Source organism: Syngnathus scovelli, chromosome 15 (genome assembly GCF_024217435.2).
Source record: "Syngnathus scovelli strain Florida chromosome 15, RoL_Ssco_1.2, whole genome shotgun sequence".
In the NCBI taxonomy this organism is placed as follows: Eukaryota; Metazoa; Chordata; class Actinopteri; order Syngnathiformes; family Syngnathidae; genus Syngnathus; species Syngnathus scovelli.
In genome coordinates, this window is record NC_090861.1 from 13,850,141 (window position 1) to 13,862,269 (window position 12,129).

At 57.8% G+C, this 12,129-nt stretch overlaps 2 non-coding genes and 1 pseudogene across 2 annotated transcripts; all 3 read left to right on the forward strand.

Moving 5' to 3' along the window:
* Positions 1 to 893: 893 nt before the first annotated feature.
* On the forward strand, positions 894 to 1,012 carry LOC125982872 (5S ribosomal RNA). Its single transcript, XR_007486526.1, has one exon. It is a non-coding gene; the product is annotated as a 5S ribosomal RNA (ribosomal RNA).
* An 871-nt stretch (positions 1,013 to 1,883) lies between these two features.
* LOC125982831 (5S ribosomal RNA) lies at positions 1,884 to 2,002 on the forward strand (annotated as a pseudogene).
* An 843-nt stretch (positions 2,003 to 2,845) lies between these two features.
* Positions 2,846 to 2,964, forward strand: LOC125982903 (5S ribosomal RNA). The gene has a single exon (XR_007486555.1). It is a non-coding gene; the product is annotated as a 5S ribosomal RNA (ribosomal RNA).
* The last annotated feature ends 9,165 nt before the right edge of the window (positions 2,965 to 12,129 follow it).

The following is a 12,129-nucleotide window of genomic DNA, read 5'->3' on the forward strand; positions in this document are numbered from 1 at the left end:
ACCACCTCCGCGGTGCTTATAAACAGCCGATCCGCTCGGCGGGGCTATTTTCGGCCACTTGGCTCGTGCGCACGGCCTCCCGGATGTGCCGGGCGGGTGCGCGAGCTCGCCGGCCGCTGGAAGTCGAATGAGGCGCCGCGACCACCTCCGCGGTGCTTATAAACAGCCGATCCGCTCGGCGGGGGCTATTTTCGGCCACTTGGCTCGTGCGCACGGCCTCCCGGATGTGCCGGGCGGGTGCGCGAGCTCGCCGGCGGCTGGAAGTCCAATGAGGCGCCGCGATCTCCTCCGCGGTGCTTATAAAGTGCCGATCCGCTCGGCTTGGAGCTATTTCCGGCCTCCCGTTGGTGCCGGGCGGCGTGCGCGAGCTCGCCGGCCGCGATCTCCTCCGCGGTGCTTATAAACAGCAGCATGCGCACGGCCTCCCAGAATTTGAACACATTTCGTCAATAAATTTCGCATATTGAATTTTGAAGTTTAATATAATGCAACAATTGAGCTCGACTTATACAAAGGATATATCATAAAATCGTAAATTTCCGTCGAATTTTAGGGGGTCGACTTATACACCGAGTCGACCTGTACACCGGCAAATACGGTAAATACGATTAAATAAAATGATACGACTGGCATAAAAACAAATATAAACCACATAAAAATAAAAGTCACCATTACGTTGAATTATTGGGAGCACCGAGCTTGTTTCTCAGAAACGAGCCGGTCCCATCCAGGCGTAATCGGAGACAATGAAACCCGAAGTGGTTAAGTTTTGTCTTTTAATGCAGGATGCTTGGTCTCCATGTGCCGAAGCAGTTTTGAAGGCTTCATTGGCTCGCTCGCTAGTTTCAGGGGCGATTGTGTCTATAAATTGCAAAATGTTGGGTCACCTCACGGCTTACGGCCATACTACCCTGAGATCGCCCGATCTCGTCCGATCTCGGAAGCTAAGCAGGGTCGGGCCTGGTTAGTACTTGGATGGGAGACCGCCTGGGAATACCAGGTGCTGTAAGCTTTTTCTTTTTCTTATGTGCACTTCAATCGTTTAAGAAGCTATTTTTTACAACACCCATCACGAATGGCATCCGGAAACAGCAAGCCTAATTTAAACTCCGACATTGAAACTATAACACGAGTTTGAAAGCTATATTATGTGGTGACATCCACAGCATTGTAGTTAAATTTTTTACCGCTAGAGAGCAGACTATGTACAGTGAGCATGGCTCCCTGTGAACTCAAAGCAGCAGGCTTGACTTGTAAAAGAACCCAACACAACACTTCCATGAAGTAATTGTACTAAGTTCATTTTGTTTTTCCTTATGTAATCACTTCACTGGTTTCTTTTATATCAAACAAATTGTTTTAGGTTATTCACCTGACATGTTGATCCATCAGCTGATAAAGACGCGTCACCATCACATCTGTGACACTCTGATGAAGGCGGAAGAAACCGCCGAAACATGTCAGGTGAATAACCTAAAAAAATTTGTTTGATATAAAAGAAACCAGTGAAGTGACTTCCATGAAGTGTTTTTAAACTTTTCAAGGCATTTATTTTGATTCAGCAAAATGCAGGTCGCAAGGGCAAATTCGTGCTACCGCATAAAAAGCTGTCAATAACTTTTCATGATAGCCATGTTTCCAGAAAACACCAAAAGCCTTGGAAGAAAGCCTGTTTCGGCCCTGGTTGTAAAAAAAACAAAAAAAAACCAAAAGGGAAGGGTGACCGTCCGGGAATACCAGGTGCTGAAAGCCTTTTTTTTTTTTTTTTTCCCACGTCAATTGTGAAAGGAAACTTTTACCACAGCCATCAAGTCCCGCCGCTGCTTGGCATGGTTTCAGGGGCGATTGTGTCTATAAAATGAAAAATTCTGAGCGGTTTCACGGCTTACGGCAATACTACCCTGAGAGCGCCCGCTCTCGTCCGATCTCGGAGGCTGAGCAGGGTCGGGCCTGGTTAGTACTTGGATGGGAGACCGCCTGGGAATACCAGTTACCGTAAGCTTTTTTTTTTTTTTTTTTTTTCTTATGTGCACTTCAATCGTTTAAGCCAAGAACTTTTTACAGCACCCATCACGAATGGCATTCGGAAACTGCAAGCCTAGTTTGAACTCCGACACTGAAACTACAACACGAGTTTAAAACCTACATTGTGTGGCGACAGCCATAGCATTGCAGTTCACGTTTTTACCGCTAGAGGACAGACTATGTACAGTGAATAAAGAGCATGGCTCCCTGTGAACTCAAAGCAGCAGTCTTTACTTGTAAAAGAACCCAGCACAACACATTGCGCTTCCATGTAGTGTTTTTACCTTTTTCATGACATTTATTTTGATACAGCCAAATGCAGGTTTTGTGCACTTCACTTTTCCGTTGGGCATTCGCGTAGAACCCTATTCCAGTTACGGCCAGATTCTTTTAGACTAGTGGTCCCCAAACTTTCTTGCGCCACGGACCGGCTACGCGTCAGAAATATTTTTGCGGACCTGCCTTTATATATATAAATAAACAATAAATCTATATAAATAAATACTACATTTATAATAAATATATATAAATAGGATTAAATAAAATGATACGACTGGCATAAAAACAAATATAAACCACATAAAAATAAAAGTCACCATTACGTTGAATTATTGGGAGCACCGAGCTTGTTTCTCAGAAACGAGCCGGTCCCATCCAGGCGTAATCGGAGACAATGAAACCCGAAGTGGTTAAGGTTTGTCTTTTAATGCAGGATGCTTGGTCTCCATGTGCCGAAGCAGTTTTGAAGGCTTCATTGGCTTGCTCGCTAGTTTCAGGGGCGATTGTGTCTATAAAATGCAAAATGTTGGGTCACCTCACGGCTTACGGCCATACTACCCTGAGAACGCCTGATCTCGTCTTATCTCGGAAGCTAAGCAGGGTCGGGCCTGGTTAGTACTTGGATGGGAGACTGCCTGGGAATACCAGGTGCTGTAAGCTTTTTCTTTTTCTTATGTGCACTTCAAGCTCTTTTTTTTCTTTTCTTTTCTTATGTGCACTTCAATCGTTTAAGCCAAGACCTTTTTACAACACCCATCACGAATGGCATTCGGAAACTGCAAGCCTAGTTTGAACTCCGACACTGAAACTACAACACGAGTTCAAAACCTCTATGTACAGTGAATAAAGAGCATGGCTCCCTGTGAACTCAAAGCAGCAGTCTTTACTTGTAAAAGAACCCAGCACAACACATTGCGCTTCCATGTAGTGTTTTTACCTTTTTCATGACATTTATTTTGATACAGCCAAATGCAGGTTTTGTGCACTTCACTTTTTGTAAGGGAACGGACAGTACAGCCAAGTGCGTAGCGACGGACTTTATTGGAGAAGGGGATGATGGGAACAGCGGGCGCTGGAGCGGCGATCGGGCTGGAGAGGACAAACGATTCTGCGGGGGTTCCAAGTAGTCAAGCGGGTCCGTAGCTTCGGGACTGATGAGCAAGGCAGCATCAAGGGACAGACTGACACTCAGGTCTGCGCTGGCGGCGCTGATATAGTGCTGTCCATGAGCCCGTGGCAGGTGACGGCGATTCCATTGACAGGGGGGCGTGGTCCTGTCGCCGGTGGCACCAGCACGTGACAGAACCCCCCCCACAAGGGACGGCTCCCGACGTCCCCAGGAACCAAAAACAAAACAAAAAAAACAAAAAAGGGAGGCAATTCCCCGGGCGACCAGGTGGGGGGGGTCAGCACACCGCCGAAACGTCCGACACCTCGCCAGACGCAGGATCGACGGACGCGGGAGCAGAAGACCCCGGTACCGGCGGGCAAGACCTCCCCTCGTCCCTCCTCGGGCGCCCGCGCCGAGGACCCGGTTGGTCCGGATGGCAGCGATGGAACTCCGTGATGAGCGAACGGTCGAGTATCCAGCGGCTCGGAACCCAGGAGCGGTGCGCGTCGTCATAACCCTCCCAGTCCACGAGGTATTGGAGACCACGACCGCGCCGCCGCGATCGGAGCAGGGAGCGGACAGCGTAAGCCGGGCCCCCCTCAACGAGCTGGGGCGGCGGCGGCGGAACGGGCGCCGGCGCCAACGCGCTCTCATGGATGGGCCGCACACGGGACACGTGGAACGTGGGGTGAACCTTCATGGACTCTGGAAGGAGAAGACGGACTGCGGCCGGGCCAATCACCTTCTGAATAGGGAACGGTCCAACAAAGCGGGGCGCCAGTTTGCGGGATCCTGCTCGCAGCGGCAAATCCCGCGTCGAGAGCCACACACGCTGCCCCACTCTGTACTCCGGAGCCGGTGTCCGGTGCTTGTTCGCCTGGCGGGCGTAGCCTGAAACAGAGCGGAGAAGAGTGACCCGGGCCCTCGCCCAGGCGCGATGACAACGGCGGACACAAGCCTGGGCCGACGGGCACGCCGCACCACGCTCCTGGTGGGCGAACAAGGGTGGCTGGTACCCGAAGACGCAGTGGAAAGGCGAAAGTCCAGTAGCCGAGCTGGGGAGGGAATTGTGAGCGTACTCTACCCAGGGAAGCTGTTGGACCCACCCGCGCTGGTCCCCGGCGGCCATGCATCGGAGAGACCTGCCCAGTTCCTGGTTCAGGCGCTCCGCTTGACCGTTGGACTGAGGGTGAAACCCCGAGGAGAGGCTGGCCGTGGCGCCGAGGAGTCGGCAGAACTCCGTCCAGAAGGTGGAAGCGAATTGAGGTCCTCGGTCTGACACGATGTCCTGTGGGAGACCGTGGTGGCGAAACACCTCCCGCACCATGATGGACGCCGTCTGCTTCGCAGATGGGAGCTTAGGCAGAGGGATGAAATGCGTCATTTTGCTAAAACGGTCCACCACCGTGAGGACCACCGTGTTTCCCTCAGAGGGGGGGAGGCCCGTGACAAAGTCGATCGACAGGTGAGACCAGGGACGCTGGGGGACCGGCAAGGGTTGAAGCAGCCCGGCCGGAGGACGAGTAGACGTCTTGTAGCGGTTACAAATTGAGCAGGCTCTGACGTAATCGCTGGTGTCCACTTCCCAGGTGGGCCACCAGAAACGCTGTGCCACCACGTACCTCGTGCGTGCCGCGCCGGGATGACAGGCCAGGCGTGAGTCGTGCGCCCATTGCAGCACGGACGACCGCAGACCTTCAGGGACGAACAGGCGACCCTCCGGGCAGTTGCTGGGGCCGGGTTGATCGCGTGATGCGGCTTCCACTTGGCGTTCGATCTCCCATGTAAGAGCCGCCACCCGAACTGAGCTCGGGAGGATAGTGGGAGGCGGACCCTGTCCCTCCTCCCCCCCAGGAAACAAACGCGACAGGGCGTCCGCCTTCGCGTTACGGGAACCCGGTCTATAGGAAAGAGAGAACTCAAACCGGTCAAAGAACAGAGCCCACCGTGCTTGTCTTGCGTTCAGCCTCTTGGCCGATCGCAGATACTCCAAGTTGCGGTGGTCGGTCCAGACGATGAACGGAGTGGTGGCGCCCTCCAGCCAATGCCGCCACTCCTCCAAGGCCAACTTGACGGCGAGGAGCTCCCGATTCCCGATGTCATAGTTTCGTTCCGAGGCCGACAGACGGCGAGAAAAGAAGGCGCACGGGTGGAGGCGATCGTCTTGGTGGCTACGTTGAGACAGCACCGCCCCGACACCCACGTTCGAGGCGTCCACCTCTACCACGAACTGTCTGTCGGGATCGGGAACCCTGAGGATGGGAGCGGATGTGAACCTCCTCTTAAGCTCCTGAAATGCCCGTTCTGCCCGTTCCGTCCATTTGTACGGGGAGGCGGGGCTGGTAAGGGAGGTGAGGGGCGCGGCCACTGTGCTGTATCCACGGATAAAACGGCGATAAAAGTTCGCGAACCCTAAGAACTGTTGCAGTCGCTTGCGTGTTTCGGGAACAGGCCATGACGTGACCGCTTGCACCTTCCCAGGGTCCATCTCGATGGATCCCTCACGCACCACATAGCCGAGGAATTTGACAGAGGAGGCGTGGAACTCGCACTTCTCCGCCTTCACGTAGAGCGAATTCTCAAGGAGACGGCGCAGCACCGCCCGTACATGCTTGATGTGCTCAGGGAGCGAGCGTGAGAAAATGAGGATGTCGTCTAAATAAACGAACACAAATTTGTCCAGCATGTCTCGTAGCACGTCATTAATCAGTGACTGGAAAACCGCTGGGGCGTTGGTGAGCCCAAACGGAACCACCAAGTACTCGTAGTGTCCGCTCGGGGTGTTGAAAGCCGTCTTCCACTCGTCTCCCTCCCGGATGCGGATTAGGTGGTAGGCGTTGCGAAGATCCAGCTTGGTGAAAATGGTGGCTCCCTGAAGGCTCTCGAAGGCGGAAGACAGCAGAGGCAGAGGGTATCGGTTCTTCACAGTGATCTCGTTTAGTCCCCGGTAGTCGATACACGGGCGTAGCGTGCCCTCCTTCTTCTTCACGAAGAAGAACCCCGCTCCCGCAGGTGAAGAGGACGGTCGTATGATACCGGCTGCCAGGGACTCCCGGATGTATTCCTCCATAGCCCGGCGCTCAGGAGCGGACAGGGAGTAGACGCGTCCTTTGGGAGGGAAGGTGCCGGGTAACAGCTCGATAGCGCAGTCGTAGGACCGGTGTGGAGGAAGAGAAGTGGCCCTGGCTTTACTAAAAACCTCCTTGAGCTCGTGATAAAACGCTGGGACATTGGGGATGTCGGGACTGTACCTCGGCGGGGCTCTGCTGAGTGGGCTGGTGGCCGCCTTCAGGCACGCCTGATGGCAGCGTTCGCTCCACTGCCGAACAACCCCCACCTCCCAGTCCAGCACCGGGTTGTGCTGCCGCAACCAAGGGTGCCCCAGTATGAGCTGCTGTCCTGGGAGGGAGAGAAGAAAAAACTGGATGGTCTCGTGGTGATTGCCCGAGAGCAGTAACTTAATTGGTTCCGTCACGAAAGCCACCTCGCCGATCAGACGGCCATCAATGGCACGTGCGGGAATAGACGGGCTCAGAGGGAGGAAGCCGACACCCCACTTGCGTGCCAGGCTAATGTCCATGATGTTCCCCTCCGCGCCGGAATCCACCAAGGCCGCCACGTTCTGGTCGCCCGCCGCGAGCTGGACGCGTGCCTGTAGCGTGAGCGTGCTGGGGCTGGGAGAGCCGGTGCTGGTCGAGCTCACGCGGATCCCCCGACGCCGCGTGAGCTCCGGCCTCTTTAACGGGCACCCCGCTACCCGATGGCCCCCCTCCCCACAGTAAAAACACAAGCCCAGTGAGGGGCGTCGACGGTGCTCCTCCGAGGGAACCCGAGCCCCTCCCAGATCCATGGGCTCGGCGGGTGGTGTGGTTGGCGGGTCCCCAGCAGACGGAGGAATGTGACCACACGGGTTTCGCGGGGACCTCCTCTCCCGATCGCGCCGCCGCGTCTGGATCCGCCGGTCTACTCGGGCCGCCAAGTCCATCGCGCCCCTCAGGGTTCGCGGGCGATCGTACGCAACCAGTCCATCTTTCATGTACTCAGCGAGTCCGTTTAGGAAGGTGCTAACGAGCGCCGGCGTGTTCCATCCGCTGCTGCCGGCCAACGTCTGGAACTTAAGGGCGTACTCTGCGACCGATCGGCTACCTTGACGCAGCGTCGCCAGTTCCTCGGCGGCGTCCTCGGCGGCGGATCCCAGGTCGAACAGGCGGAGCAATTCCTCCGCGAAGGCGTCGAAGGAATCGCAAGCCGGGGCCATCCTTTCATATTCGGCCAGGCCCCACAGCCGCGCCTCGCCCGTGAGGTGGGTTAGGACGAACCCGACCTTGGCTGATTCCGACGAAAACGTGATTGGCTGGAGGCTGAACATTATGCGGCAGTTCGTCACGAATGCCCTCACGTGCTTGGGATCGCCGTTAAACTTCTCGATGTTGCCAAGGCGGGGCTCCGGGACGTCCACGAGCGTCCTGGCCTCGGCAGACGAGCGGTGCGGGGGTACCGTGACAGCCGGGGACGCAGCCACCGACAGTCTCTGGAGGGCTTGGGCCATCTCCTGCTGCTGTAGCTGTTGCTGCTGACCAACCTTGATCAGGTGCCGGATGTCGGCAGACAGGCTGCTGACGGCGGTCTCGGCTCGCTCCAGTCGACTCAATGCCGTCTCGTCGTTCGCTGGCTGCATAGCGTTGGTCAGTCTGTACTGTAAGGGAACGGACAGTACAGCCAAGTGCGTAGCGACGGACTTTATTGGAGAAGGGGATGATGGGAACAGCGGGCGCTGGAGCGGCGATCGGGCTGGAGAGGACAAACGATTCTGCGGGGGTTCCAAGTAGTCAAGCGGGTCCGTAGCTTCGGGACTGATGAGCAAGGCAGCATCAAGGGACAGACTGACACTCAGGTCTGCGCTGGCGGCGCTGATATAGTGCTGTCCATGAGCCCGTGGCAGGTGACGGCGATTCCATTGACAGGGGGGCGTGGTCCTGTCGCCGGTGGCACCAGCACGTGACACTTTTCCGTTGGGCATTCGCGTAGAACCCTATTCCAGTTACGGCCAGATTCTTTTAGACTAGTGGTCCCCAACCTTTCTTGCGCCACGGACCGGCTACGCGTCAGAAATATTTTTGCTGACCTGCCTTTATATATATAAATAAAAAATAAATCAATATAAATAAATACTACATTTATAATAAGTATATATACCGTTTTTGCCGGTGTATTGGTCGACCTTTTTCGATCCAAAATCGACCGAAAAAAATCGACCTCGACTTATCCACCGAGTCATAAAATTTAACTTCGTATTCATCGCTTCAAATGTGATGGTAACCAAGGCCGTTTCTCATGCATCTCATTGTGCGTTGCACTTAGAAAATTTGAACCGGGCGGCGTGCGCGAGTGCGCGGCCCGCTGGAAGTCGAATGAGGCGCCGCGACCACCTCCGCGGTGCTTATAAACAGCCGATCCGCTCGGCGGGGGCTATTTTCGGCTACTTGGCTCGTGCGCACGGCCTCCCGGATGTGCCGGGCGGGTGCGCGAGCTCGCCGGCCGCTGGAAGTCGAATGAGGCGCCGCGACCACCTCCGCGGTGCTTATAAACAGCCGATCCGCTCGGCGGGGGCTATTTTCGGCCACTTGGCTCGTGCGCACGGCCTCCCGGATGTGCCGGGCGGGTGCGCGAGCTCGCCGGCCGCTGGAAGTCGAATGAGGCGCCGCGACCACCTCCGCGGTGCTTATAAACAGCCGATCCGCTCGGCGGGGGCTATTTTCGGCCACTTGGCTCGTGCGCACGGCCTCCCGGATGTGCCGGGCGGGTGCGCGAGCTCGCCGGCCGCTGGAAGTCGAATGAGGCGCCGCGACCACCTCCGCGGTGCTTATAAACAGCCGATCCGCTCGGCGGGGGCTATTTTCGGCCACTTGGCTCGTGCGCACGGCCTCCCGGATGTGCCGGGCGGGTGCGCGAGCTCGCCGGCCGCTGGAAGTCGAATGAGGCGCCGCGACCACCTCCGCGGTGCTTATAAACAGCCGATCCGCTCGGCGGGGGCTATTTTCGGCCACTTGGCTCGTGCGCACGGCCTCCCGGATGTGCCGGGCGGGTGCGCGAGCTCGCCGGCCGCTAGAAGTCGAATGAGGCGCCGCGACCACCTCCGCGGTGCTTATAAACAGCCGATCCGCTCGGCGGAGGCTATTTTCGGCCACTTGGCTCGTGCGCACGGCCTCCCGGATGTGCCGGGCGGGTGCGCGAGCTCGCCGGCCGCTGGAAGTCGAATGAGGCGCCGCGACCACCTCCGCGGTGCTTATAAACAGCCGATCCGCTCGGCGGGGGCTATTTTCGGCCACTTGGCTCGTGCGCACAGCCTCCCGGATGTGCCGGGCGGGTGCGCGAGCTCGCCGGCCGCTGGAAGTCGAATGAGGCGCCGCGACCACCTCCGCGGTGCTTATAAACAGCCGATCCGCTCGGCGGGGGCTATTTTCGGCCACTTGGCTCGTGCGCACGGCCTCCCGGATGTGCCGGGCGGGTGCGCGAGCTCGCCGGCCGCTGGAAGTCGAATGAGGCGCCGCGGCCACCTCCGCGGTGCTTATAAACAGCCGATCCGCTCGGCGGGGGCTATTTTCGGCCACTTGGCTCGTGCGCACGGCCTCCCGGATGTGCCGGGCGGGTGCGCAGGCTCGCCGGCCGCTGGAAGTCGAATGAGGCGCCGCGACCACCTCCGCGGTGCTTATAAACAGCCGATCCGCTCGGCGGGGGCTATTTTCGGCCACTTGGCTCGTGCGCACGGCCTCCCGGATGTGCCGGGCGGGTGCGCGAGCTCGCCGGCCGCTGGAAGTCGAATGAGGCGCCGCGACCACCCCCGCGGTGCTTATAAACAGCCGATCCGCTCGGCGGGGGCTATTTTCGGCCACTTGGCTCGTGCGCACGGCCTCCCGGATGTGCCAGGCGGGTGCGCGGGCTCGCCGGCCGCTGGAAGTCGAATGAGGCGCCGCGACCACCTCCGCGGTGCTTATAAACAGCCGATCCGCTCGGCGGGGGCTATTTTCGGCCACTTGGCTCGTGCGCACGGCCTCCCGGATGTGCCGGGCGGGTGCGCGAGCTCGCCGGCCGCTTGAAGTCGAATGAGGCGCCGCGACCACCTCCGCGGTGCTTATAAACAGCCGATCCGCTCGGCGGGGGCTATTTTCGGCCACTTGGCTCGTGCGCACGGCCTCCCGGATGTGCCGGGCGGGTGCGCGAGCTCGCTGGCCGCTGGAAGTCGAATGAGGCGCCGCGACCACCTCCGCGGTGCTTATAAACAGCCGATCCGCTCGGCATGGACTATTTTCGGCCACTTGGCTCGTGCACACGGCCTCCCGGATGTGCCGGGCGGGTGCGCGAGCTCGCCGGCCGCTTGAAGTCGAATGAGGCGCCGCGACCACCTCCGCGGTGCTTATAAACAGCCGATCCGCTCGGCGGGGGCTATTTTCGGCCACTTGGCTCGTGCGCACGGCCTCCCGGATGTGCCGGGCGGGTGCGCGAGCTCGCCGGCCGCTGGAAGTCGAATGAGGCGCCGCGACCACCTCCGCGGTGCTTTTAAACAGCCGATCCGCTCGGCGGGGGCTATTTTCGGCCACTTGGCTCGTGCGCACGGCCTCCCGGATGTGCCGGGCGGGTGCGCGAGCTCGCCGGCCGCTGGAAGTCGAATGAGGCGCCGCGACCACCTCCGCGGTGCTTATAAACAGCCGATCCGCTCGGCGGGGGCTATTTTCGGCCACTTGGCTCGTGCGCACGGCCTCCCGGATGTGCCGGGCGGGTGCGCGGGCTCGCCGGCCGCTGGAAGTCGAATGAGGCGCCGCGACCACCTCCGCGGTGCTTATAAACAGCCGATCCGCTCGGCGGGGCTATTTTCGGCCACTTGGCTCGTGCGCACGGCCTCCCGGATGTGCCGGGCGGGTGCGCGAGCTCGCCGGCCGCTGGAAGTCGAATGAGGCGCCGCGACCACCTCCGCGGTGCTTATAAACAGCCGATCCGCTCGGCGGGGGCTATTTTCGGCCACTTGGCTTGTGCGCACGGCCTCCCGGATGTGCCGGGCGGGTGCGCGAGCTCGCCGGCGGCTGGAAGTCCAATGAGGCGCCGCGATCTCCTCCGCGGTGCTTATAAAGTGCCGATCCGCTCGGCTTGGAGCTATTTCCGGCCTCCCGTTGGTGCCGGGCGGCGTGCGCGAGCTCGCCGGCCGCGATCTCCTCCGCGGTGCTTATAAACAGCAGCATGCGCACGGCCTCCCAGAATTTGAACACATTTCGTCAATAAATTTCGCATATTGAATTTTGAAGTTTAATATAATGCAACAATTGAGCTCGACTTATACAAAGGATATATCATAAAATCGTAAATTTCCGTCGAATTTTAGGGGGTCGACTTATACACCGAGTCGACCTGTACACCGGCAAATACGGTAAATACGATTAAATAAAATGATACGACTGGCATAAAAACAAATATAAACCACATAAAAATAAAAGTCACCATTACGTTGAATTATTGGGAGCACCGAGCTTGTTTCTCAGAAACGAGCCGGTCCCATCCAGGCGTAATCGGAGACAATGAAACCCGAAGTGGTTAAGGTTTGTCTTTTAATGCAGGATGCTTGGTCTCCATGTGCCGAAGCAGTTTTGAAGGCTTCATTGGCTCGCTCGCTAGTTTCAGGGGCGATTGTGTCTATAAATTGCAAAATGTTGGGTCACCTCACG